General features: G+C 33.0%; 1 long non-coding RNA gene across 2 annotated transcripts in view; it reads left to right on the top strand.

The window, feature by feature from the left end:
• The window catches only part of LOC119708339, a 150,667-nt gene extending 127,391 nt beyond the window's left edge, over positions 1-23,276 (top strand). For both annotated transcript variants that reach the window (XR_005259054.1, XR_005259056.1), the window contains one exon: positions 21,426-23,276. This is a non-coding gene — a long non-coding RNA (uncharacterized LOC119708339). The remainder of the gene's footprint in view (positions 1-21,425) is intronic.
• The last annotated feature ends 4,351 nt before the right edge of the window (positions 23,277-27,627 follow it).

The following is a 27,627-nucleotide window of genomic DNA, read 5'->3' as shown; positions in this document are numbered from 1 at the left end:
CTAAAATACGGAGACACTGCAACTGGATTCTTAGCAGATGTCATTATTGCCTTGAACAATTCACAATCATCCATTATTAATATCTTCCTTTCCTTTGAATAATTTGAAAAAAACAGAAAGAGCAATAAATGCAATTGGGTATTTTTGGCCTGTCAATAAGGACATTCTTTGAACACATTAACTAAATTAAATGCTCTTTTGATGTTGATAAGATCAACTCTGATTTTACATATCCAATATATTTTATACCGTCCACCATCTTTATACTTGTCAACCACAGACAATAACCATGGAAATCCAAATCATAATTTTTTGAAGAACATGTGACAATTAAAAAAAAAGCTACCTAACAAATTTTGTAAGTACTCATTTGCTCTTAGTTATAAGACCCACACCTCTGCAGTGCTCTGATGTCATGTATACCAGCTGTTACTATTGTTGTGGTGGTGGATCCTCATTATTAAAACTTTTGTAAGGGTTGCAGCTGCTCTTTCTCAAAATCACCTTTAGCTTTCATGCCATTTCCCACTTCTTGAATACAGAAATTTTGCAGAATTTTTTTTCTTTCATCATTGAAGATGGCTTGATTCAACGGAAAATGTTAGAATTTTTATATACTTGTGAAAATTATTTCATATCCACCCTCTTGCCAGCCATTCAGGTGAGCAAGGGGTGGTCAGGGGGTCATTGTGAGGTGATTTAAAGGAATTGATCAAGCAGCACTCACCCTCTTTGGGTATGAGATCTTACCAGGATACTCCCTGAACTAATTCATCCCTCTGATTATTACCCACTGCTGGTTGTCCAGTCTGCAAGTGATGAGATTGACAAGAAGGGCACCAGGGTAATTAGAAAGGACTTCAAGGCTCTGTGTTGATTGGCTGATGGCATAGGAGCACAGGTGCTATTCTGCTCAGCTCCTTTGGTAGCAGAGATAAATGATGAAAGGAACAGAAAAACAGACCCACGTTATCAGTAAGTGACTTAAGGGCTGGCGTCACCAGTAGAATTTTTGTTTCTTTGATCATGGGGCAATTTTTACAGCACTAGGCCTGCTAGAGCTGGATGGGCTTCATCTGCCTAGGAAGGACAAAAGTATTCTAGCCCATGTGTTTCAGGGTTGATTGAGAGGGCTTTAAACTAGGTTTGAAGGGAGAAGGCGATGAAACCACGTTCTTCAGAGATGAGTTGAAAAACAAGTTTATATGGCCATTATCATGTGATTTACATATTTCTCAAAAGTCTGTATGTGGTCTAAACTGGTATCGCACTAGGCAAGTCCATAAATATTGATTTAAAGACAACTAAAAATTTTGCCTCATGCAAGCATTTTATTTTCTTTTAACTTGTTTTGGTATACTTTATTTACAAAATACGACAATTAAATACATACAGGTTAAAATGAATAAAAGAAAGATCAGAGAAGTAGTACTAACAAATGATATTTGGAATGCTTTATACAAACAGACATAGAATATAATAGAAAAAATATTATTTATAAACCAAGCAGAATTTTACAGAATTCTTAAGGTGATATTTTTAACAATAGCTGTAAGAGTAATTTTTGTGGCTGATTTCATTAGTTATCCATGACACAATCTTCTTCTAGTTCTCATTATTATCACAGTGAAGAATAGAACTTTGCATCTCTTACAAAGCCATCAGTCGAGCATGCATTTCACTTGAGAGCCATAGAGTAGTTTTTGAATTGTTAATGTCTTATGAAATGTCAGTATGATGAATTGTCATTTGAAAGATGGAACAATATCAACTTTAGACAAACACAAAGTTGTAGTGTATATTGCACGACAGTATTTGCATAATGTTCTGCCATCAAGCAGTACTTTAAATTCAAATATTAAAAACATGGAGCAAAACAAATTTAAGGTTTATTAAAGCTGGAATAGGTTCTGTGAGAATATCTGAAATATTGTAATTAGTTTTACATAGTTATTGCAAACACATAAGCTATATTTTTCAGATTATTCTTGACTCTGCAATATCTTCTATGGCTGAAAATTTTGATATTAATTACTGGTCAGTTCATTAATTGTATATATAGGATTTCTCAGTGACCAACAAAATTCGTTCTCATCATTCATTAACTAGGAATGAGCCTGCAGTGAAATGGGTTGGAGTCTCAGCAGCAGAAATCATGCCTAGTCCAGCCAATTGCATGAGGAAGACGTATGTGTTCAGTGGTCACAATGGAGGAAAAGAAAATTCCTGGGTTTTTCTATGCTCAAAAATCTGTGATTACTGGGCAGCTGGAAGTGTTCTAATATGTCTAAGCCTGCTTACTGGAAATCTGTCTGACAACTCAGATTTCCACACCCTCCACAAAGCAGGAAACCTTAACCCTGGAGCAATTTAAAGGAAAATCTGGGTAATTACATGATGGGATTTAACAACAGATGCCAAATAGATTTTTTTTACATTATACAGATATAAACTGTAGAATTTACCTGTACAGCATGCCTCAGTGAAGGATTTCTGCCACATAAGCCTTGATGAGGGGAAAACAAATTCTATTAACTGAGGCAGGAGAAATATTGAGTAAATTAAATGGATATTTAGCTTGCTTATTTTAGTCTGTGATCATCAAGTTACAATCATCCCCTTGGCAATATAGATTTTTCCACAAAGAATGCAGCTGAAGATCCTCCATAAGTTTTGTTCCCTTGTAATTGTTGAAGACTGGGTGTTGTGCTCAAAGTGATGTTTTTGAATACTCCAACAAGGCAGTTCATTAAGGATATGTAGCCCCCATTAAGAAACAGCAAACCAGTAGAGAAGGAAGATCATATTTTTTTCCAAGTAGAAATTTTATTAATAACTTGAGATTAAGCCTTCTCTTCCAATGAAAACAAACAAACATACAAGCAAGCAAAGTCTAATAAAAGGAAGGTAGATTCAAATATTTGAACTTAGGATATATGTTGTCATACCAATGCTTTCTCCCCAGCCTCAAAATCATTCTTTAAACTTGCTGAATAATTTAGGAGACACTGCACACTGCAGTGTTAATGACACTATGGAATCTACATATCTTTGGTTGTAACTGAATAGCAAGTTATTGTTTTACTTGTTGATCTCAATTCCCTTTTCAGTAAAATTCATGGAATGGCTTAACTTCTTTTGGGTCCTAATTGGTTCATGTGTCTGCCTCTAAAATTAATTTTTTTGTCAATAATTAGGCAACTGAAATTGCCAATGTGAAAATGTGTTACAAGGCATTTTATTTTCTTGTAGTTCCAGTTGGACTGTTTTGGAGCATTAACGCAGCATATTTAGAAAGCATGTTTTCCCTTATCAGAATCACTGATCTGCCTAAAAATACAGTCAGAGAGATTTTTTTACTTTAATTTTTTCCTGCTAGAAATAATTCTTGGAAGACTTAAGGAGAAAATGTGTGATTTCATTGCATGGGGGTGAGAGGGTATGTTTACAGAAAAAGGAATGAGTATAGGGTATAACCTAAACTTTCCATTTCAACTTTCTACAAGAAAATTGTTAAAACCTTTGGTGGCTAAATATTTGTTGAGACCTTACAGGTGTTCTAAAATATATTTTATTAAAAATTATTATAAAATAATTTATATGCCTAACAATCCAAGCCCCTTTATGATACCAACCATATTATTTTCTTGACAATTTCTGAAAAACACTTGATATTTTAAATTTTAAATTTTAAATAAATAATAGTGCAGTGGAATTAATATAATTTACATACTGATGACCAATTTTTAAGTTTTGGAATATTTATAGCTACTTTAATAAAATAACTTTTAGTAAATTACATGTTAGGCAGAAGACAAAAAAAATTTTAAAAAATATTTAATTATTAATTACATTGCTTCACCACCAGTACCAATACAATAAATTAAACCTAGTTTCTATGAGAATCTTTTATATGGAAAATATTTTCTTAAAGTGGTACTTTTGACTATATATCTACCTTGTTATGAATTTATATGTGCCAAATCTTTTGTTGCCAGTAAGGCTGTAGTCTCCAGAGGCTTTTTATCATACATGGTCACAGAAATGAAGCGTTTTTTCAGTCTTTTCTCTACAGTACTGTTACATAGTTTAACATAACTATGTCACCTACCTGCCTCAGCAATAAAAATGTTAAAAATATCTTACTCCTGTGTAATTCCTCTTGCTATTTCTTACTATAGAAAGAATAAGATTTTCCTGAAGGTACAGCTGAAATCCACCAAAACCCACAAAGCCTAGTTCTAAATTCAAAGATACAGAAGTTTCAGGTTTTCTGCATTCTTTGTTCTGTGCCATTCTTTAGTGTAAAAAATCCATTGTTTTGATGTGCTCTAGTTCATGTCAATTTTAAAAGCACAAATATATGTGACTATTCCTTTAATATCTGAACATTCTTGGTATATTTAATTAAGCATGAAAACAATATCTAAAAGAAACTGTAAGCACTTCACTTCTAAGTATCTCTTCCTACTTCCTGTTTTATTGTGAAGTTAGCCAGCAAAAGAAAGCAGAGAGAGCTATTGGTAGATTCTTGAGTTATTTGTAATACAGCATAATTCTAAAACCTTGATCTTTAATCTTAGTGGTACCCAGTGTGGTTCCAGTAATAATACTGTGAATTTTAACTTTAAATAATCTCATTGATTATAAATGCATATCAGAAAAAAAAGATTATCATATGATGAAGCCTGCACCCCACTGTGCAAAATTTTCAACAAATTTCATCAGCATACGTTATAAGGATAAAATCAAAAGGCTAAGGAATATTTGAACAAATGATTAACAACTGAATATGTCTGAGGAAAAGGCATTCCTTGTGGGATGTTCTGTTTGTATTCTATCCAGTGACCACTTAATACTAGGACTAAGTCCAGGATGATGGGTCCTTTATTTACAGTTGAATGTAATCTTTGCTGGATAAAAGTGTGTGAACCTCTTTGTTCTTCAGCTTTGCCCATCTTGTATTTCTGCTACATTGAGATGTATTCTCTGGTATGACAACTGAGATATTGGAAAAGCACTAAGTATTGTCCTCAGAAAAAGGCAACAGAGAATCCTGTCAAAATGTACTTCTTTCCAGTGTGTATAAGTGAGTAAAACAAAAGAACTCGTGCCTTCAAAAAGACCCTGTTCCACCAAAACAAAGAAGCATAAATTTCCTGCCTTCACTGGCATGGGGAAGTTCACCAACTCCACATCCACTGCCTTAACTCTCTGAAATATACTTACTAAGAAAAAAATTGACCCCCTGAATCTTCTTTGTGACAGATACTGTATACCTGACACAATCTGAGTTTAGCCTCGAAAGCCAATATATATTTTGCAGAAAAATGGAATCAGACAACTAAAAAAAAAAAAAAATCATTTCTATTTTGAGCCCTGGGTAACTCCTAAGCAGGGCAGTAAGAATTCCATTTAAAAGCAGCAGAGAAAGGAAAAAAATACATACAGCTTGCAGATTGGAGGAGTCAATGCAATATGCCATGTTTTCCCAATATTTTCCTTTAGTTCTGATGCAGAACCTGTGGCTTTAGTGGATAAACTTTTCATGGAGTTTCAATGCAATTTGTGTGTTATTTGAATAGTTCCAGATGAAAGGAACCTATGATGATAATTTAGTCTACTTACCTGACCACTGACCAAAATTTAATGCATGTTATTAGGGCATTGTGCAGCATCACATGGCAGCAAAATGTAACATAAGAAGTTATAGTTATGTTACTAAACACAGTTCCAAGCCAGATGCAAGAGAGGAAAAAAAATCACAGAAAAACATAGAGAACATTATATTTTTCATATTAAAAATGGAAAAAAACTTAGTTATTTTAGAGAGCCATATCACAATGTATAGTCTTGAGACTTAAGTTACAGGAGGTCCTACATATTCTCCTATCCAATGTTGGATACAGCATTAAATCAAACTTTGATCATTATTTTATTTTTGAAGTGATTATAAACTTTTTAATTGTTCAGTGGCCTGAAGACAATGATGACAAAAATGAATGTAAAAATGAACAAAAAATTATAATTCTTTGAATCCTTGATCTCTATTTTAGGTTTAAGATTCTTGACAATATAACTGTATGTAGTATCATTCATTGCTTGATCTGGAGGCTACTAAGTTAGGATTTTCCCAATTACCTATCTCAGCATTAGCTGTGAGGAAAACAGTCTGAGTCTGTGTTGTGTAAAATTAAGAAACAATCCTCATGCATCTTAAAAATGTTGAATATTTATTATAACTGCCATAGAAGACTCTCTAGAAGACAGTCAGGGCCAGTATCAAAGAACATGCAGTTTTGTATCAAGTACACTGCTGAACTAATTTTAAATTCACTGTATTTGTTACACTATAGTGAGTGTGCTGATGTCTTTCTATAGCTTTATTCTTGTCACCAAGTAGCTATGTGAGAATGCAGGAACAAAGTACCTTAGAGTGGTTTCTAAAACAAAGAATCAAAGTGGAATGGAATGCAAAATGACATTTGCTTTTACTGTAAACAATCTTCATTCTACTTTTGCATTAATCGGTTGTAGCACAACCAAGAAAATCTTAGAGAGCAGGTTCTTAGAGAAATGATTGTCATGGGATGGGTTTCTGAGCTTTACTAGAATATCATTTAGCTCTATGCACTTCTCCTAATGGTAATTCAATTTTGCTTTGTCGGAAACAAATCTCAATTATGAAGCTTATGCAGTAGTTGTATAGCACTTAGAAAACCTCTGTGTAACAAGAACAATCAAAGACCTATTCTATAAGAGGAGAAAGCGCATAAAACCGAAAACAAAAATCTGTCATAAATTGGTTGCATACAGGATAAATTATGCTAAAACTGAATCCGTTATTCTTACTGTTTGAACTGAGACAAAATGTAATTTCATCCAACTACAAAAAATCATTGGTGCTGTATCAAGTAAATTGCTACCAACATAAATTGCTAGAGAGCATCATTATTCAATTAAAAATGTGTAATATAACTTTTTAAAACTGACCAGCAGTGACTGTGCTTTCTTACCCTGTTTTATATACAAAAGCCATAAAAAGGAATGAATGTCTTATATTTAGGAACAAAGTAAAATTAATTAGTGAATATAGATTTTTTTTTCTGATATGTTACTATGCAGTAGTAATTCAGTGAAAGAGGATACTAGTATCCCCTGCCCCTCCATCCCCATCTTTTTATGGCTATATATACAGTAAAATCATAGGAAATGTATGTTTTACATGGGGAGATAAGTTGATGAGTTGCCTAGCAACAACATCTGTGTCATTTTCCCTTCGGTATGTAGTATGTATCCGTGTCTAGAATGCTATTTATCTTCATTAGACCTAAGCAGTTTAGGTTGTCAAGTCTCTGTTGACCATTAGGTATCTGATAACCATATATTTTGGGGTCAATCAGATGCACTTACAAGCAAAATAGAAACAGCATAGATCCTCTATTCTATATTTGCAAATTATGGCATCATTAACATTGGAGTATTGCCTCCCACTTCATTGGTCCCTATTCTTATTGGTTTCCATACAGAAAGCTGTGAGAACAGAAAGCAAAGACCAAGCCTTAATTATCAATTTTCTTTATAACAGTTACATTGTCCTGACTATAACTGTCTTATCATAGCAGCCTCTCTTGCATTTCAGAAAAAAAAATCTTAAGATACTTCTTTTCATTGTATCACCCAGTAAGTCTGACAAACTCATTTAAGTCACTAAATGCAGCTCTGGATGACTATGTACACAATTTCACTTATTTGAAAAAAAAAGTCAATTAACAATATAAAAACCCCACAACTTCCCCCCTCCCCCCCAGAAAAAACCAAACAGCCACACACCAAAAAACCTGAAGACTTCAAAACCATAAAACAACAAAACCCTATATATGTCTCTATATGTCTATATTGAAACATATGTATGGATACCAAGATATCTATGGATATGTATACATGCACATATGTGCATATGTGCATAAACCCCGTTGACATTTCTGCCTCAAAACTGTGCTGCAGCTGCAGTACAGATAGACAACTATGCCACAGTCATCTTAAAACAATTTATCTCTCTCCAGAAAAAAAACTCCAAACTGTTGATAAGGTTTCTGAGGTGATATAGAGTGCAGAAACTCTCACATTTATAAGATTTAATAAAATCCTTACATAAATGCTTATATTTTGAGGTGTTTCTTATGCTTTCACCACTTATATCTAGCTAACAAAACAGTGCATCAGATTCTTAAGAAGTAGTGCTTCTAACTAGGATATATGTCAAAAGATATAGAGAAATATTAAGAGACTTAGACCTTCTTGGATGGGTAGGGAAAAAACCAGTTTATTCCAATTTAACCTGACCCCTTTATCCCTATTGAATATAATTCTGACAAAAGAGAAAATCTGAATAAAAATTTCAGTGATAACCATTTAAATTCTACTAACATATGTGTGAAAATGAGTTATTTTTTCTTATCCCTTAAAAGTGTTATGTTATGTGTCACAACAGGTGAAATGGAAACTGTAAGTTCCATTCTTTAAAATGACCCTCTCTTACCTATAAATACTATGATTATTGAACTTATTGAACAACATGGCTCTGTGTTTACATTATATATATATATTTATATATATATATATATATATACACATAAACTCACAGATATATTTAAATTAATCTCATATTTAAGCAAATGGAAATTTAGTGTATGGATTTCCTTTATTCTATTGATTCATATTTTCTTTAATTACTAGCAAGAATCATTATGCTAATCTAGTAATACAGCACTCAGACCAAATGCTGAACTTCTTTTATTATTATTACCCAGTTGGTATCTTAGACAAGCAATTGATGGATTCTATTAACAATGCCAGGATTGTGGAAGGATTAGCCAAATGGATTTTTACTGCATCTTTCATTGCTGTGATTGTTTTCTTCATGGATTATTTGGAAATAAAGATCAGAGTATTCTTCCAAATCCTTAAAATGAAAAAAAACCCCAACAACCCAACAAACAAACAGCAGCTAATCAGATTACACAGTAACTGTTGTTCTTAAGAAGATTATGACTCAAATTTCTGATTGAATGTGCAAATAGAATATGGAATTTTGGTTCTATAACTTTATATTTTTCTGAATATTAGGAGACCATTTCTTGACATTAAAATTGATAGTCTGTAGAAGTTCCTTGGTATTGACCTGTGACAGGGCAAGAAAGAGCTTTAACAAATACAAGTTTTGTAGTATGAAAATGTCAAATCTGAGTTTTGTTTTACTATGATTTCTGACTTTGATTTGAAAGCATATTCAAGCTGCAAAGCAGAGAGAGATTTACAGTTTTCATTTGGAAATAGGATTATAGAAAATTAAAAGAGGTATATAAAAAATCTATACTATTTATAATAAACAGTGTGCAACAAAATTTAGAAAGCTAGAGTAGTTGATCAAGTAATGGCTGGCATAATTTTAGTAGGGAAATAAGTAATATTAACAAAACAGCACATCAATTTTGTCTTGATGTCTCTTTAGTTCACAATTTTCTCAAAAGTTTAGGCAATAACTGTGAATCATATATACGATTATTGACTGCAGTACTGCTGAATATATTATATTCAGTGACTTAAGTAACAAGTTTTATTGATAAGAATATTTAATTGTGCATGCTCAGGAATATTTGTGCACATAAGAATGATCAGAGTGCTTCCTTAGTTTTATTCTTTTGCCTCAAAAATAATAAATGAAAACAAATTTTTTTTCTTACACTCTATGCTTCATTTTTTTCTTTAAGCTCCAGTTTTATAGGAACACTTGTGTTCTCAACTGTGTGTGACCATGACATCTGATCCATGAGACACTGAGTGCAATGTCCTTGACTGTATGTACATATCTAGCAACATCTTAAATGCCTTGCCTGGTCTGAACTCCATTAGTTATTACTGAAGAATAAAAATCTTCTCTGGATGTCTTTTGTCCAGCCCAACATGAATATCTGTAATAATTTAAGGTTCTTAAAACATTATCTAAAATATTACTTTTGACTCTCTCCATTTTTTGTTAACAGATGGTTTATAATCTTTTTGTGTTCATAAAATTTTAAAGTTAAGGAGAAAAATTTTTATTTATGACATTTTTTCTGCTAAGGAATTAGAGAAGAAAAACCCTAAAACTACAGTTGGCTGCAGGATTTACGATGATTTCTGACTTTCACTTCACATGAGCTAAGTGAATATAGGTTGGCTGCCATTCTTACCCTGCAACAAGTAAGCTTTTCCCACAGTATCCTACTTTTTTATACTTGGGGTTCCATAGAAAGAGAATTTCAACATGCTATCCAGATGGATGTTGTGTTTGATTAACAAAGGTCTGATGGGATGAATAAGACCAAGATTGTAAGAAATAACAGAAAGGATCCAGATGTGTAAATATCCTTTCCTTCTCCCAGACCTAGAAATGAGTTAACATGGTTAGCTGAACTATCATTCTTATGGTAGCTGTTGATGTCAAAAAGAGGTAAAACAAAGCAAGCCTGGAGCTCTTCCTAAGCAAAGATAAGAAATTGGGGCATGTCAACAAGAGAAATCATTGTACAGTAACTTAAGATATGAATTTCAAAATGCCTTACTCAGGGACATTTTGCAATGCCTAATACAAAATTACTTTCATGCTAGCTATACAGTTACCTCCTTATACAAGCAGTGTTTCAGTGAGTTTGCTTTTTTTACTATTGCTCATCGTGTTGTTTCTACAGTGTTATAGCAGAAAGACACTTTAGGTTTTTTTTTCTTTCAGAGTAATTAAAAGCAGTGTTTCAAGACTGATTTGTCAAATCAATGAGGGAAATGGCTTTCCTGTAAAATCAGTACAGTAAAAAAGACAGCATTAACAACACAGACAGTAGTCTACTGAAAGATAACTAAATCAAGATACCTCTTCTGCAAAGTGTATTTTGTTACATTAATTCATGGATTATATCTGGTATTCTCTAAATTTCTTTTCTGTTGGAAAGAAAAAAAAATGAAGGGTAAGATGATACGAGAGAGTATTGGATAAAAATATTTCCAACAGTGAAGAAAATTTCAAGCAGAAATCTTGGATTCAGAAAGGTGATACAAAGTTTGGGTGAGATAAGGTAAAGAAGGGGTTCATTTAAGTGAGCCTGTGGTTGACACATGTGAAGGGGAAAAGGCACAAAGGAACTGTAGGCAGAAAACTGAAATTGTTAAGTCTGATCCTTAGGTATCCAGAAGGAATTAGTCTGTTAATGAAATATAAGAAAATACCTATAGAAATAGAGAAAGATTGTGCTTTCTTTGTTTTTCAAGTAAAAAAGTTAGCCAATGATAAATGTCAGTGTTTGCATAACAGATTGAAATCCTAACAGACTATATGTCTATTTGGTATGAGTACTGAGAAAGCAATAGTAAACTGTGGGGAGGTTGTAAAACAGGAACAATAACTGAGTGGATGGTCAAGGGGTCATTAGTTGCTCATGAAGAGTCAGGTGCAACTGTTCCCTCTGCTGAACAAAAATTTATTTGCCTTTTGTGGCTTTGTGTTGAGCATTATTGTAATAGGTGGAAGTCAAAAGGGTAGATGGGTAATCTGGAATTGAGTAAAAAAGGCTGTAAAATAATCTTATAGGTGAAAGCATCTGCTTCATTGAGGTTGTCTGATAATCATGGGCTTTTTCAATCAACAGGGAGTAATAAGCAAATAGGGCAGTGTTAAATAAGAACACAGGGAGACATAAACATACTAGACAGCAGGAAATAACAGAAATAATGGCAGAGTCCAAAAGTCCACAGCTAGTTATTGGTAGACCTTTACAAAATCCCAGGCAGGGCTTTAGAGAAGGCCATGTGGTTTGTTTACCCTCACAATCTAAGCCTGTTAAAATCTGGGGGATGTCAGCTTCGCGTCTCTGAGTGTCCAGTCACCTGACTTTTTCTATCACTTGCCATCTTCCACCCTGAGAATTGTTTTCAATAATTGGAAGACTTTCCCAAGTTATTGTTATGTGTTATTTCTCTAAGATGTATGCAATAATTCTATGCCACATTGTAATAATGTCCTACACTGAGTTTTTTAGAAGTGATTGAATAACAAATCTCTCACGAGGCCAGAAGTATGCAAACTTTAGCCTTATGCTTGACAGTGAACTTGATGCAGTTGTTAATGAATCAATAAGGCACAGTCTCATGTGTCCTAATTCCAATTAAAATATTGGAACTATGTGAGATGAAGCTGATGTCTAGATAGATAATTATATTTAATCATCTGTGTCTACATGCATAAATAAATCGACATCATTCTAGTTGGTTGTGGGAGATGTGCTATTTTCTCCTCATGTCCAGTAAGCTTTGAGATTTGAGAATTTCGTCCATTCCATCGGGATTTGAATACAGAATACAAAAAGCTTCTTATACAGAAATAAAATGAACAAAATTAGTCTGTAAGTAATTTAGAACATTAACAGTTTATAAGAAAATGTGCCAGTGATGTACAGAAATACAGCAATCATTTCTGAAAATATCTGCATGTATTTTTTCTTAATACCTGTAATTTTTCTTTAGATAATTTTTGAAGATTTTGAAAAATTTGTTGTAATATAGACAAATCTGTATATTCCATCAGCTTGGCTGGAATGTTTGACTGGGATTGGATGTTCATAAATGTTTTGTATACACTAATTTTGCAGAATAAATTTGATGAGTGTGAAAAGATTTTTGATGTTTCTGAAAAGTACAGCCAATGCAACATGAAAATGTTAGATTTTCTCAATTTTCAGGAGTATAAAGGAAGCTATATTCTATTTTAAGCTTCAAAAGTTGGACTTTAGGGAACTGTATACTCTGTTAGAAAGCAGATGTTCTTTGTAGGCAGGCAATAATCTTGCTCTGTGAAGAGAAGCTGCCTCCTTTGCAAAACAATTTGAAGACCAAGTACTCTACCCTCTCTTTGTTGACTAATGAGAGTCTAGGTACCTAATATTCCCACAGGGTATGCCTGGAGTTAATTAATGAGAAACATTAAGCACAAGAGTCTGTCTAAAGTGGTAGTTAACCCCAGGCTGAAAAGCAGGCATTTCCTTACTTGGAAAGCAAAAGTCATTCTCAAAAAAGTGAATATCTCATAAAGTCATTTCAAAGCACCTACTCTGTAGTTGTTTTTTTTGAATTTCTGTGGCTAGTTCTGCTTCCGTCTATCATTGTGCTGGCGGTTTTGGGGAACAACAGAAAAAATATTATATTTTTGGTTATTTATTTTTGATCTAAATATAACTAATGTGTTTTAAATATTAAAATAAATGTAAAATGAAAAATAATTACAAATATAAGGACAAATGTATAGTTTATTAATGGAAAAAGTAAAACACTCAGAATCAGAATGTTTGTACTGTCTCTAAATAGAGTTATTTAAAGTTGAACATTTTTTTACTTTATCTACAATCTTTCTTGGTATCTACACAAGTATCATTGATATTTTTCACTTCCCCTCCTCCATGCAACTGGCTAAAATTATTTGCTCAGTGGGATTTTTAAAATTACATCCTTCTCTGGCCTTTGGAAATCTGAACAGAAAAACTAGTACTGCAAATAGACATGTAATAGAGATACCTGCATATGATCCCTCTGTTATAAAAATTCCCTGCATTTTGCAGCTAGGCAATGAAGAAAATATTTTCTTAGATTCAGAAAAATCATATTTGGTTGAAATTTTGCCATGGTAAGGACAGTTCTATTCCTAAGATATAAACTAGGAATATTGTTATTACTTAATTTAAGTAATAAAAAAGAGTTTGTCAAGAAGTAATTAACTGAAATAATAATGAAAAGACATTCTCAGAGATGCATCAGAAAGCACAGAGCACTACTATTGCTCCCTTTAGGACACCAAGATTTGTTGTAAATGTTGTGTTCCAAGTAAAAATAGATTTTTTTTCACCTATTGGTGGTGAAGTAAGACACCTGTGGATCCATCTTTGATCAACATTACAGTTTTAAATTACATTAAGTTTTTGTTAGACTTCACAACTAATAAAAGAGGGGATCATTAGAAATAACAAGGGATAACTGAGATAGCGATAAAAACCCATATTCTGCTTTCTGTTTCTGATTAGGAAATACATAACACCATGCCTGATTCTGCTGTCTTCCAAAACTCATTTTAGACAATCACCTTCATATTATTTCACATGTTGAAAACACTTTTCATTGCAAAATGTTTTTCAAATGTAAATAAAGTGGAATGCCTATTATTGTGTAACCCAATTCTAAAAAGCCACAATCTCTGTAACAAAATATAAAATATACTGTGTGAAACAAATATCTGCAGGCAACCAAGAAGGCCAAAGTCCACACCTGAAGGGTAAAAAGTAGGTTTATTCCGTCACTGAACTGGCAGAATGGGGACACATGCACTGCTAAGTTAACTCAAACTTAGCAGGGGCCAAAAGTGCAAGCACCCTGCCCAGCCTCACGTTAAAGAAAAAGCTCTGACACAAGCACAATCCTTCACAAAGCTGTGTTTTACAATCCCCAAACTTTTTATCTCTCTTCCTCCCTTACAAGGAGGGCCAAGTCTATGGGAAAAATGCTTATGGGTATCTAATAGCATCCTGTTATCTGATTTGAGAGACTTCTATTTTTTTTTCAGCAGACAGAAAACAGCCCAAAGCAAACACATATATGTGAAATTTCCCACACTGAGTATTTTTAGCTTCTCCCAGATGCAAGGTTGGTATTTCAGCAAAAAAATAAATAAAATCTAAAAGCAGCTTAATTTTCTTTCTTCTCCCCAATTTTCCATTTTCAACCACTTTCTCCTCACATATACTTAACTATTGGGCAGAGGAGCAGAAGAGAAAGTTTTCAGAGAGAAACTGAAGTAAAGTAACCTCCAAAATTTAAATAGCCAATGTGTGAATTTTCAAGATATAATTTCTCTAATGGAACTATGGGAATGACACTCAAAAAGCCACACTGTCTTTATTATTTATGAGATTTCTCCTAATGTTATTAAGAATGTATATATCTGCTTGTGGTCCTGTTTTCTTGAGGTCAGAAAATTTAATTTACTGTCAAGGAGTGGTATGTCTCTACTTCCTTAGATAACTGCCTAATTTTTTTCAGGGAAAGAAAAGTGTCTCACATTCAGCTAACTACATATTTGTCTGAAATGATATAAAGCATACAGCATTGGGGGGCTTTTTCATACCAATTCACTAACAAAAACCCTGTCTCTAGTTCTATAAGTGCTAAGTTTATAGATCTGTGGTTCTGGTTTTATAATTGCTATTTTTTAAAATTATTGTCCTGGTAGATGTCTTGCTCTGTTAACCAAAAATGGAAAGAAAAGGTAGGGAAAGAGAAACTGTTTTTTCTTCATATATATGCTACTCATAATGCAAATTCATAAATAATATTTTGCTGACATAAAACTGAATAGTAGCAAAAGAGTAGGAAGAGTAGGAAATACACAACATTATGTGGATAAGGTAGTTTATTTTGAAGTTACTGCATTTTTTTGTCTCAATTCTGCAGCTTTCCTATCTGGTTAATCACTTATTCCTTCTTTAATGTATTTGAGATCATTTCTATCCCTTTTCATTCATCTCATTTTGAACCTAAATGATCTACTTCTATTGTATCTGATAAGACATTAAGGTCTCCTGATTTCGAATATTCTTTGTTTGTACTCTCCAGGTTTCATGAGTTTGAGCCAGTATCTGTTGCTACTATTTGAACACAGCATGGAAGTTCCATGCTCTTAGAAGATGATCAGTCCACAGTTTCTCTAGAGACAGCCCTACAACAGAAATGCAGGGAAAAGTTATGTTGATGAGAATGATTGTCTAGCACTAGTTCTAGTTTTCCCCACACTTATATTTGACAGAAGATCAATCTTCATTAGCATTTTAATTTGGAGCAGTAATGCAATTCTGAAACAACTCTTCTGAACTTCCTCATTTATTGTGTTTGCTTGTGACTGCCAAGTCAAAGCAAGATTACTTTCAGAGTAAAATTAACTGGAATACCCACTCCAGAACACTGTTTTTTCATGTAGTGCAGACAGGAGCATCCAAAATGCTGGGATTGTGCAGATTACATCAGTGCCTACAAAGCACTCATACCAAAAGAAAGCTTTTAAACCACTGAGAAACACCATCATATTTGAAATGCTCAGTATGAAGCCAAAAGTAATTTGTCAGTCACTAGCCCTCTGGTTTTACAGCCCATTCCTTTTGCTGTTCACAGAGATTTTTTCTTGTCTTAATGCAATTTCCTGTCCTTGCCTTTTCTTTGGCTACTCTGTCTTGTTACTGAATTCTTTTAAGGGTTTTCTTTGTATTCTTTTTCCCTTGCTTTTCTTTGCCAGCATCTCTCTATTGGGCGTACCAAAGGTTCAAGTGTAGTTGTGAGAAAGTGCTTCATATGAGTCCAGCCTGTGGGCTGATGTCTTGACCCAGCTCCAGCCTGAGTCCATCATTTGGGGAGAATTAAGTTACTTCAGGGATTTGTGAGATGCTGGTTCCCCTCACCAGGCCAGATTCTCACACTCTCTATGGAGCTGCCCATTCCTGGGGCTGGAGCTGCCCCAGTGCCTGTGGGAATGCCCTGTTCCTGGCTGGGGAAGTGTGGCTGGCTCTGTGTGCCAGAACCTGCCCGATTGCCTGCCATGTGCCCCCTCCTTTTCCCCCAGCCCAGAGAGAGCTGCTGGCCTTGTGGAACTTCGGCATGGATTGCACTTAGTCCAGATGGTCAAAATAACTGTAATGCCATGAAACACAATTTAGCTGTAGGGTCTTCGTTGCCTTGACCTGCTAATTCACTTGTAATCATCCCACTACTTGTGAAAATAGACACGGTATCAGAATTGTGTTTTAAACCTCTAGGGAGACCCTATCTAACCTCTATTTTGCATAATATTAAATAAGATCACTGCATATTCATGAATGTTGGAGTGTGTAAATATGAGTAACAGCTTCTTGTGAGGTCACTGATATTAATGAAGCTCTGGGGAGTAATTGATTGCTTTAATAAATACTTATTATTTAAAATAGTCAAGAAAAAATATTTCTTAGTTCTCTGATTGTTAGAACATTGCATCAAAGAAAAGGATTCATTTTCTTACAGATAGTTCAAGAAAGAACTGTGATAAGTATAGTTAGCCTCATCATCATCCACTTTGAGATCTTCAGAAGTAATGTCTCTTGTCATTTTAAGACTATCAGGTTTTTTGTAATTTGCTTAGGCTGATTAGACCAATCTATCTTTGAACGATGATTTTTGTAAAAATGACAGTCCATTGCTCTGCTTTATTTCTTTCAAATTTTAAATCAGGGGAGGAAGGCCTATATTTCTTCTACTTTCCTGTGTGAGAAATGCTACTCTTTAGTCATTCTTCTCAAACTTATATTCAGATGTGTAAGAATAAAAAAGTGATGCGACAATAACCTGACTTTGCAACTTTATCTGAAGACAAAATATATTTCTCATAATGTAACAGCAGAATATAGTGCCTGGGAGACAGTAAAAGTTATGCATTTTACCTCTTTGCTGCTTTTTGTTTTAATTTCTTGAAATAGTCTCATTTAGTTTTTGAACCTTGAAATTGAGATGTTTTAAATTTATGTTAGAATTCTCGTAAATGAAAAATCTAGTTATGCTTCTTCATACCCTCAAGACCTCCTTCTGGACTCTTCTAGCACTATCAAGAATTTACAAGATATAACAGTAAGAAAGAGGACAGTAATGTCTCTTAGTGTGCACAAATTTGTGCTGTTGTTCTTGTTCCCCGAGACACATCACGCCATCATAACATTTTAAGTACATCATCATAAAGCTTAAATTTCATCTGAAATCACAACCTGCTAGTATGCTTTTTCATAAGATTCAGACCTTTGAAACTGAAATATCAGCAGCGCTCTAGTTGATATTAAGAAAAGTTTCATGTCCTCTTGCAGATGGATACCTCATGTATCATAACAAGAGTATTCACCAACATGCAGTCATGGATTATTAGTTTGTGAACTTTAATTAACATGATGTCCTTGGCATCTCCCATATTTATCCATGAAAAAAATTTAATCCAGCCCATTGGCTGTTTTTCCCCAAGTAAAGTACTTCTTACTACTGTACATTTCCAACAACACAGTTGTTCAGCTCCTTTTTACCCTAGAATTATATTTTCAGGGATATGTTTTTTCCAGTTTAGTTTTTATCTATGTTTTTCAAATATAAAATTAGGTTTTTATTTTTGAGAAATAGATAAAATCCTATTCCTAGTTAAGGAATGAGGTCCTGTTAGGCAGAGGGTTATGTGACTTCCTGCAATACCTTAAATTCATCAAAATTAGATTTCATCTTGGTTTATATATTGTTATACATGTTTCTTACAACCCTTATCCAAAATTAACTTTTAACAGCTAGCAGAAAATGGAAAATAACTGTGATAACAGGTCCTACTCATGTGTAAATATACCAAACTGAAGCTTTATGATTGATGGTATTGCCACAAATATAAATAAAGATTTGACAATTATAAAAAATTGTGGTTCTTCCAACAAATTGCCAGAGCTTATGTATTTTATGACTCTGTCATCTTTAATTTTTTCTAATAATTGTACTAAAGCATCTTCAAATAGGGTCAAAGTTTCATCACAAATAACAGCTCTTCAGATAATTGAGTCTTATTTTTTATTGCAGTGTATTGGACATGTTAAAATCACTGGAGAATTACCTCACTATATCATATAATTTGTTGTCACTTTAATGATGATTTATTCTTTAAGTCTTAATTTTGATCTAAATAATATTTCCTAACTGAATTTTAAGTTTGAATTAATCCTTTTTTTAGAGTATGTATCACAGTTACCCATGCTTTCAGCATTAATCATGAAAGCATAATATTGTAAATACTTAGACTATGGTTTTTTTGGTTTTTTTTTTTGAAAATAAACTCTTTCTGTCCTTGAAATGACACTGCTCTACAAACCGTAAATGCTTCTTTACAGCATAGGACTGCTCAAATAGAAATTAAGTATTACGTTCTTAGTTTTAGAGGTTTAGGTATATTTTCCCTTCATTGGGACTGATGAGGTTTACAGGCATCTTTTGTTATTTTTGTAATTTTACCATTGTATAATTTTACTTTTTCTTTTGGTGGATATGATAGAAGGATAATTCATTGTATCACTAATTTAAGATATCAGAAATTCTTAGCTTCGAGATGTGACGACCAGTTCTCCTTGCATTCATGATGGAGGTAGTCAGGGGATCAGGTTCCCTGCCAGCTCTCCTCTCTGCTGCCTTTGCCCTAATGTACTCTGTCCAAGATAACCCTCCTTGATTCTCAGCTCATTGCCTGGCATTGTTTCCATTTTGCCGACTACCTTTGAAAAAAAGTGTCTTGTCGATTGTTTTCTTGTCTTCTGGTAACCCAAGATTTAAGGGGAAATATTCAAGTTCTTGAGTCAGCAATAGTGCAGGCTATCTGCTCTCCATTGACCACATAAAAGAGCGATTTAGGGTATATTAGCTTAATCCACATAAGTATGTAGTGGTGTCCAAAGAAATCAACTTCAGGCATGTAACCAAAGCATGTAATAGTACCTTCGGTGAGTGGGGTAAGTGTGTATAGACTACTCATGAGGAAACTTTGCCATTATGAGCCATGTTAATGATGACAGGAAAAGGAGAGGAATAGTACTCCCTTGCTTTTTGCACATCCTGTTGAAATTAGTTACATACATACCTATGTTTTCATACACAAATATAAAGATAGATAGAAAAACAGAGGTCGAGCTATTCACAGATACAGAAATGCATGTAATATAAAATATCTGCAGGAAAATATCCTGCTTTCATGACTGTAGAATACTCCCAAAATACTTCTTGGCATAAAACTAAGGATCTCGCCTAATAATAAGAAGGTGTGACACATATGGCAAAATAAAATCTTTTTAAGGGATATATAAATATCTATATTATATGTACAAATGCTAACAAATATAAACATTTATAATCTGCCCTTCTTTAAACACATTTTAGTCTACTCAGCATGAAACATACACTACGAAAATAGATTAATTAAATTCAAGGGCAAGCAAGGTACATGATGAATTTTTTAATTTTAGAATATTGAAATATCTGAAATACATTTCCAGGAATTTCTGAACATATATTACAAATATGCTTTATTCAAGTATTTCACAGAAAGGATCAGCTCCATGAAAAAAATTAAAGAGGTGAAAAAATTCTTTTAAGATATTGCAGATGAGATAAATGCACTGAAAGCAACATGCATTTGTAAGGAGTTTTACAACTAGATAGGCCTAATCAATCTGCATCGTGCTGTTAGTGATTGTAGAGTCTAAGGAACCTAAATTTTTGATAAGCATTTTTTCAGCAAATTCTAACAGTAATGATCACCATGTTTAAACTCTTTTTAAGTTTTCCAAGAGTTTCATTTATATTGTACAGATACTCAAGTATTATATATAAAATCAAGGTAAAAAAATTTGCAGACAATGCAGTAGAAATCAATTCTTGCTAATAAATTTCAAGATAAATAATTCAGTTTCTTTCTGCAAATCAGCTATTTTGCCTGAAATGTCTTATGACAATATTTCAAATTTTAAAGCAATTATTAATAGTTTATATTATTATTATTATTATTATTATTATTATTATTATTATTATTATTATTATTATTATTATTATTATTATTATTATTATTATTACTGCTGTGTTCTGAATGCAGACTAGCTAAAGACAGAATAATGACATATACTTCCTTAGATGGTCTCCTTCATTGCAGTCATAACAATGCAGAACACAGATGTATGTTCAAAAAAAAAGACATAATTTTTCATCCAAGCTTCTCAGTTTAAATATCTCGCCCAGACTAGAATACCTGTATGAAATCTAAAAATGAAGATCAGAAGAATCCCAGGTCTGTAAATGTCATGTTATTTATCTCATCTAGCAGTACATTTGGTAGGTATCTATATGAGTGGGGATTAATTGGAGAAATTAATCATATAAAACCAATTTAAAAATAAAAACTATTTATCTCTCTGAGGTCAGTCCAATCTTGTTTGAATGATATGTTTTACTATACAATCTGGAGAATGAAAGATGTTGGTATAACTACACATATACCTAAAACCATTGGTGTTTGAGCCTAACAATTGTTACTGGGTGAGTTGCTTTCAAGCATGTTTTTATGTGATGTGTGCATTTTAATAGGAACCAGATATTGACTGTAGACACTTTGATCTATTGTCAAATTCATATCTGAATGAATGTGCATACAGAAATTATTTCATACTTCTTAAATTCCTTTATTCCTTGCACACGCTGAATATGTGTATGTTATAAAACTAATATTTGATGGAATAGGAAGTTAAGATTCTGTTTTGTCTTTGTTTCAACAGGAATTTGCATTGTGGCTTTTTAAATCAGACAGCTAACCTGTTCCTTGACCTGATAAGAGTACTTCTGGACATTGTGACAGGTAATTCAAATTCACATTATTGCTACCACTGATGATAAATAATCAAAGACATAACAAACTTCTTAGCTTTAAACTCAACCACTATAACACTGCAAATTTCTTTAATAACAAATATACACATTATGAGGTTCTGATTTAATTAAGCATCATGCTTAAGTAAATTAGTGTTCAGTAAAACACATTTGTATATGAATTAAGTGATCTTGGTATAAGCAATACACTATTTTATTAATATTTGAAATTAATTGTTTGAAACTGACATAGGTTTTCCTAAACACAGACTACTTATTATTTATGCATTTTTACAATTGTTCCCAACATATGAGGTTTTCCAATATTTATGTTATAACAGATAATTTCATATTCCTTACTTGTATTAGGTTTCAGAGAGCATGTAAATGTTTTAAATAATTTTTTTAAGATTCTTATTAGTTTTTCAGAAGTAATGGTAACGAATTAGATAATTTTTTTGAGATATGAGCTCTCATCTCAGTCTTGTGCTCAATAAATTTGTTTCTGTATGGCAGCTTCTCCCCCTGAAAGAATCTCTTTTTACTGTCCTGCTGTTACGTTCTTGACCTTTGCCATGACCACAGCCCTGAGGCATTTGAGCTGTCAGATAAAAGAGTGGAAAGAGGCTGGTGAAAGTTGTAGAATGCAGAAAGCTTTGTAATGCACTGATGAATTTCCTGCCAAAACTTCAGCTCCACTGCTGTCACATTTCCTTAAATAATAGGGGGATTTTTCCTCTAATGGACAATGAAGGCCGTTTGCCTAATGAGAGCTTGCAGAGGCAGCCTGCCATGTGTCTCTAAGGTGAAACAATCTTGCCTGGCTACAGACAAGTGGATAAGAAGCAGTCATATTCAAATGTTCCTGTCAGTAATTAATCTGTTTGGGCTTCCCCCCCCCAACCCCCCAGTATTCATATATACTGTTCTACGTGCAGTAGGGCATTAAATTGCTTTCCACTGGGAGTAGGTCATATTCAGGGGTCATCAAAACCATATTCCTGGGTGGAACGTGCTTGATTCAGACAGGCTGTTTCTATCAAGAACTTGGTGTCTGAAATTTCCAGCTATACGGGAGATTTTACAACAGATTATCTTTTCTAACATTATTCTGGAAAAGTTGAATTTTATTTAATATCTTGTAGATAGATAAAAGTCATGCAATGGATAGTTTAATTCTACCTCTGATGTAGCCACTGAGTGGCCACTAATTGCTCTGTCAAGATTCCTAATGAATTTTTCAGTATCTGCTAGCAAAGCTTTTTGTAGCAATTACTAACATATTAAAGATAGACTCAATTTCTTGCTTTTTCACTAGGTCTTCTTTTTAGGGCCAGGGGGGTGTGCTACAGAATAAGAGAGACAAATCTACTCCTGTTGGTGCAGACTTATTCAAGCCTAAGTCTGTTCTAAAAACTTCCTGAAGTCCTGATCCCTGGAAGTGAATAATCTTTTAATTTGAAAATAATGAATTTTTTCCTAAAAGTAAATCAGCATGTTTTCAATGGGAAAAGGTTACATTGACTCAAAATACATTTTTTTGTAGCAAATTACTCTTTTCTCCTACTGTGGGCATTAGAAAGATGCCTTATTTTACTTCCATTTCCCAACTTATGATATGAAATTAATGCAATAAAGGACAAGTGAAATATAATAGAAGATAAATATTTTGGGGGGGTTGATTGAGTTTTTTGGGGTTTTTTTGGTTTTGTATTTTTTGGGTTTTTTTGTAATTGCAGTCTTTGTAACTGCAAAATATGTCAAGAAATCGATTGATTATTTTCAGCTGAGAAGTGCATGTTCTATACAGGGATGAAGCACAAACCAAATGGAATTAGTTTCTTTCCATTTTAAAAGAATAGTATATTGTAGACTAAACGAAAAACATTACACTGCATGGATTAAGAATTATTCCTTCCCCATCATGTCCACTGTTAATTATAATTTTTTTATATCAGTACTTATTAAGGCCTTATGAAAGATATATTATTAAATCATTATTATGAATTTATATATTATATAAATTTATATTATATTTAAAAATTTGTATTATATATTATATTATATATATTATAATATATTATTAAACCATAATTATGAATTTAGAATTCACAGTATTTAAATGAAAAATCTGTAAGTTAAACTATGAACTTCAACCTTGTGTTTCTATCTAATAAGTACTGGTGACAAATTTAAAAGCATTTATAGAGACATAATTTTTTTAAATTGCTAAATTCATAATTCTTTTTCAAGAACACAAAACTGAAACTTATGTCCAGTTAAACATTTGCAAGTCAAGCATGGACAGGAAATTGCATCACATGACAAGTCAACATTTTTTCTCCTTTAGAGATGTTATACATTTTGTCTTAGTTGACTTTTGAGCATGTATTGCTAAAGATGATAAACTTCCTGAATACTAAAAAATCTATACACAGTAATTCATAGTGTTTTTCCTTTTTAGATGAAAACATTTTTGGCCAACATTTTATTCACATTTTTAATCTGGGACATGTCACCTAAATATCACAGATATTATTTCAATGTTTTTCTATTTCATTGACAGTTTGGGGTGTTTTTTTTCATTTTCTTATCCCAGCTGTGTCCATTTCCACGTAATGCATGGAAAGTAAAGGAAACTAGGCACAAGGCAAAGGGAGTTAATCTGTTCTAACTACATTACTACTTAAGCTAAAACATGTGCATGATTTTCTGAGCACTTTAGAACATCAGCAGTAGATTTGGATATTACAATTACAGTTCTAGTTGTAGAAATTAATGTTTCACTGACTAATTTCAATTTTCTTCTTGTGCTCCATAAGCTATGAGAAAGATGGGCTGTCTGGTAATTTCACAGCAATATTTCCATTTTTTAATTCCTTTAAGACTGATTTTTTTTTTTTTTAAAGAAAGGAAAGACATGAAGATATTCACTTCCTGCTGAATGAAGTAAAATGCTTAGTCCATAATTCTATAGTTGAAAACTGCTTTTTTTTTTCATTTTTGCAACTTGTTTTGTTGGCCTCTGTTGAAAAGAACATTTATATCCTGCTGTAATGCTTCTTTAATATTAATTAATATACCTGTCTGTCCTTTCTGAATACATAAAACAATACAAGTTTTTAAAATGTGAAACTGAAATAGTCATCCAATTAAAATAGTATCAAATATCTAAACAGTGAAAAGTTGCCACTGCTCTATAGTAGCAGACTATGATTAGAAATTGTCATGTAAATATGCTGATATTTTGATAAAGGTCTAAATTTCCTAGTCATGATGAGAGAGAGACAATATGAATATCCAAATGAGATTTATTTACAGATTTGGACTGAAAATATTCTCCACACTGACTACAAAAAGGAGCTAGTAGCCAGGATCTGTGGTGAATTTTTTTTTTTCCATTCATACTTATGGATACTGGGATTGCTTACAGGAATGCAGCAATATGAAGAGCTTTGCAACTCCCTAGAAAAATCATGTAGTCACAGGACAAATATTTACATGTGATAGTTTCCTACACATTTTATTTAGTTTTATAATTTTTGAAACTCACTTGCTATTGTAGAAAGGTACCAATATTATAAATTCATTTTAGTAGATCTTGCAAGAATTGGTGGCTTTCTGAGAATCAAGTAACATCTTTGTTCATTGATTTAAATAAGAGATGTCCTTTACAACATTCATCATGCCTCTAAAAGTTTATACATATCTTAGCTATCTGCAAATCTACAAGAATCTGATGAAAAAAGTTTTCTGGGAGTTAGAACTCTGTGCTAAATTTAAGGCAGTAAATTCACCTGACTTCAAATCTTCCATGACTCTTTCAATCTTCTTCCTTTCCCATTTTCCTGTCTTTTTCTGTGACATTCCTGAATGAGTTGTTCTTCAAACAAAAAGACAAAAAGAAACCAATAAACACAACCCCAACCCCCCCCAAACCAACCAAACCAAATCAAACCAAAAGAATTCACAAAAAAAACCAAAAAACAAACACCTCCCCCCACCAAAAAAAAAACCAAAACAAAACCACAAAAACATGCCATGCTTATCCAAGCATTCATGGATATTAAAAACCTTCTTGCTACCCTCAGTGCATTGCTGCCTTAATTCAACTGCTTGAAAAACTTGTTGTGTTGTCTCATTTATTGCATTCTATTTACCTCAATGGATGAATTAACTGAAGGACTTACGTTGTAATGATTTTTGTCTTTAATTTTAATAGCTTTTTTTCAGCTTTGGTTTTTCTAGAACTGTGGCCATTGTTTCTGACTGTAAGAAAAATGTTATTTGTGAAATGGCAGCTACACCATCCTATATTTATTATGTATAATCTAAGTGCCTTAGACTGAGAGACTCTGAGTGCCTTAGACTTAATGAGATTTATTTCTTAGCACTCCAAAAGACTAACCCTTCAAGTGTAAGAATATTGTCTCAGCAATACACAGGTCATTATAAGTATTAGAAAGTCAGACGTATTTTGCCAGATCCATTTTTTTCTCTAAGTACATCCTGACACTATTATACTGGCTAATTAGTTTGTGCAGCATTATTCCAGCAAGAAATAACAGACATAAAACTTCTGTGAAATGTGACTTTTGTGTCATCTTGTTAGTTGAAAATAAGATTGCAGACCATAAAATGCCTTTTCTTTGCTGTATCCTATAAGATTTAATTACAAATTGACTAGTTCAGCTTTATACAAGGCCTTGGAGATGAGGGTTTTGGCATGGCAATAAAGACAGCTTAAAAAAATTTTCTCCTTCTGTTTGATCTAAAAATCAGGATTTGTATAGACAAAGATATGCTGTGCAAACTATGTAGCATTTCAAGAATTCTCTGAAGAATTCTGCATGCCCAGAATTTGTATGTTGAGTTTTTAGGTGTGCAATAAGTAAAGACTCCAATAAGTAACATCTGGATTTTTCACAGGCCATTGAAGAACATATTTATTTATTCCATAAATCTCTCTAAATAAGCATTACTGCATTCAGCATCTTAGACCATACTGATTTTTTCTATTTTTTTTTTTTTTATTTTAGAGTGTGAACTTTTTGAAATTCACTGTTCAGAAAACTGAACAGTCTGGGCACAAGGTGAAAACTGCAGAAAATGTTTGTGCCTGACCCTTTAATTATTAACTCTTGAAGACACTCTTAATGCAAACAGCCCAGTGCAATGCACATCTCTAGGTAACAGGCTGTGGATGTATTGAAGAGAAATAATAAATAAAAAGCACAATACTTACTCTGTCTCTTAACAAAGAATTTAGATACAAAAAAAATTTATCCAGATCTAATGGGCTCCTTTAATGCCAGAATTAATGTTTAATAATCATTAAGATTGGAAGTAATCATATAATCATTAAGATTGGAAAAAACCTTCAAGATCATTGAATCCAACCATTATGTACATATATCTCAATTCAGTGCTATATTTTTCATGGCTTACAACCAAGCAGTTGTCTTCAAATTATATTATTCTGTGTCTCCCTTTGATCTCTCAAGGACAGTAGTTAAGAGAATTTTTTAAATTTGAAGTTACATCATAAAAATATTCCATATTGTTGTATAACTACTCTATAATATATTGGAAAATAATTGATCTATAACCATGTGCCACTATAAAAAGTGGCATTTTGTTCTATTGCTGCTCTGTGCAAACTGAAACACAGAAATCTTCTTATAGAAGACCCTTAAGGTTTTTTGAAAAGTACTTTTCTTGTCTGAGGCATTGGCTGCATCTCAAAATCCACATGTACCGAATGAAATCTGCATTAAATGTATTAAACCGAAATGAAGTTTAACATATTTCTATTGAGGGAAATTTTAATATTCTTGTTACAAAGGAAGATGTGAAAAGAATTAATAATTGAACATGCACAAAATTCTTTAAACTGCAACTTTTGATAAAATTTGACTTTACAGGTCTGATGTCAAACCCAGAAATCATATGAAAGATTTGTTCCCTGAACACACCACTGCTTATGAAAGGACCATGACTATTATTCTCTTCCATGCTGCTGCAGGAAATACTGGTCTATTGATTTGTCTCATCTCGATCAGGTCCTTGGGAATCAGGAGCTTATATTATTCTGGATGATTGATTTTTTTA

Source organism: Motacilla alba, chromosome 1A (assembly GCF_015832195.1).
Source record: "Motacilla alba alba isolate MOTALB_02 chromosome 1A, Motacilla_alba_V1.0_pri, whole genome shotgun sequence".
Lineage (NCBI taxonomy): Eukaryota > Metazoa > Chordata > Aves > Passeriformes > Motacillidae > Motacilla > Motacilla alba.
Note: the sequence above shows the minus strand (reverse complement) of the source record. Positions and strands in the feature narration are given on the sequence as shown.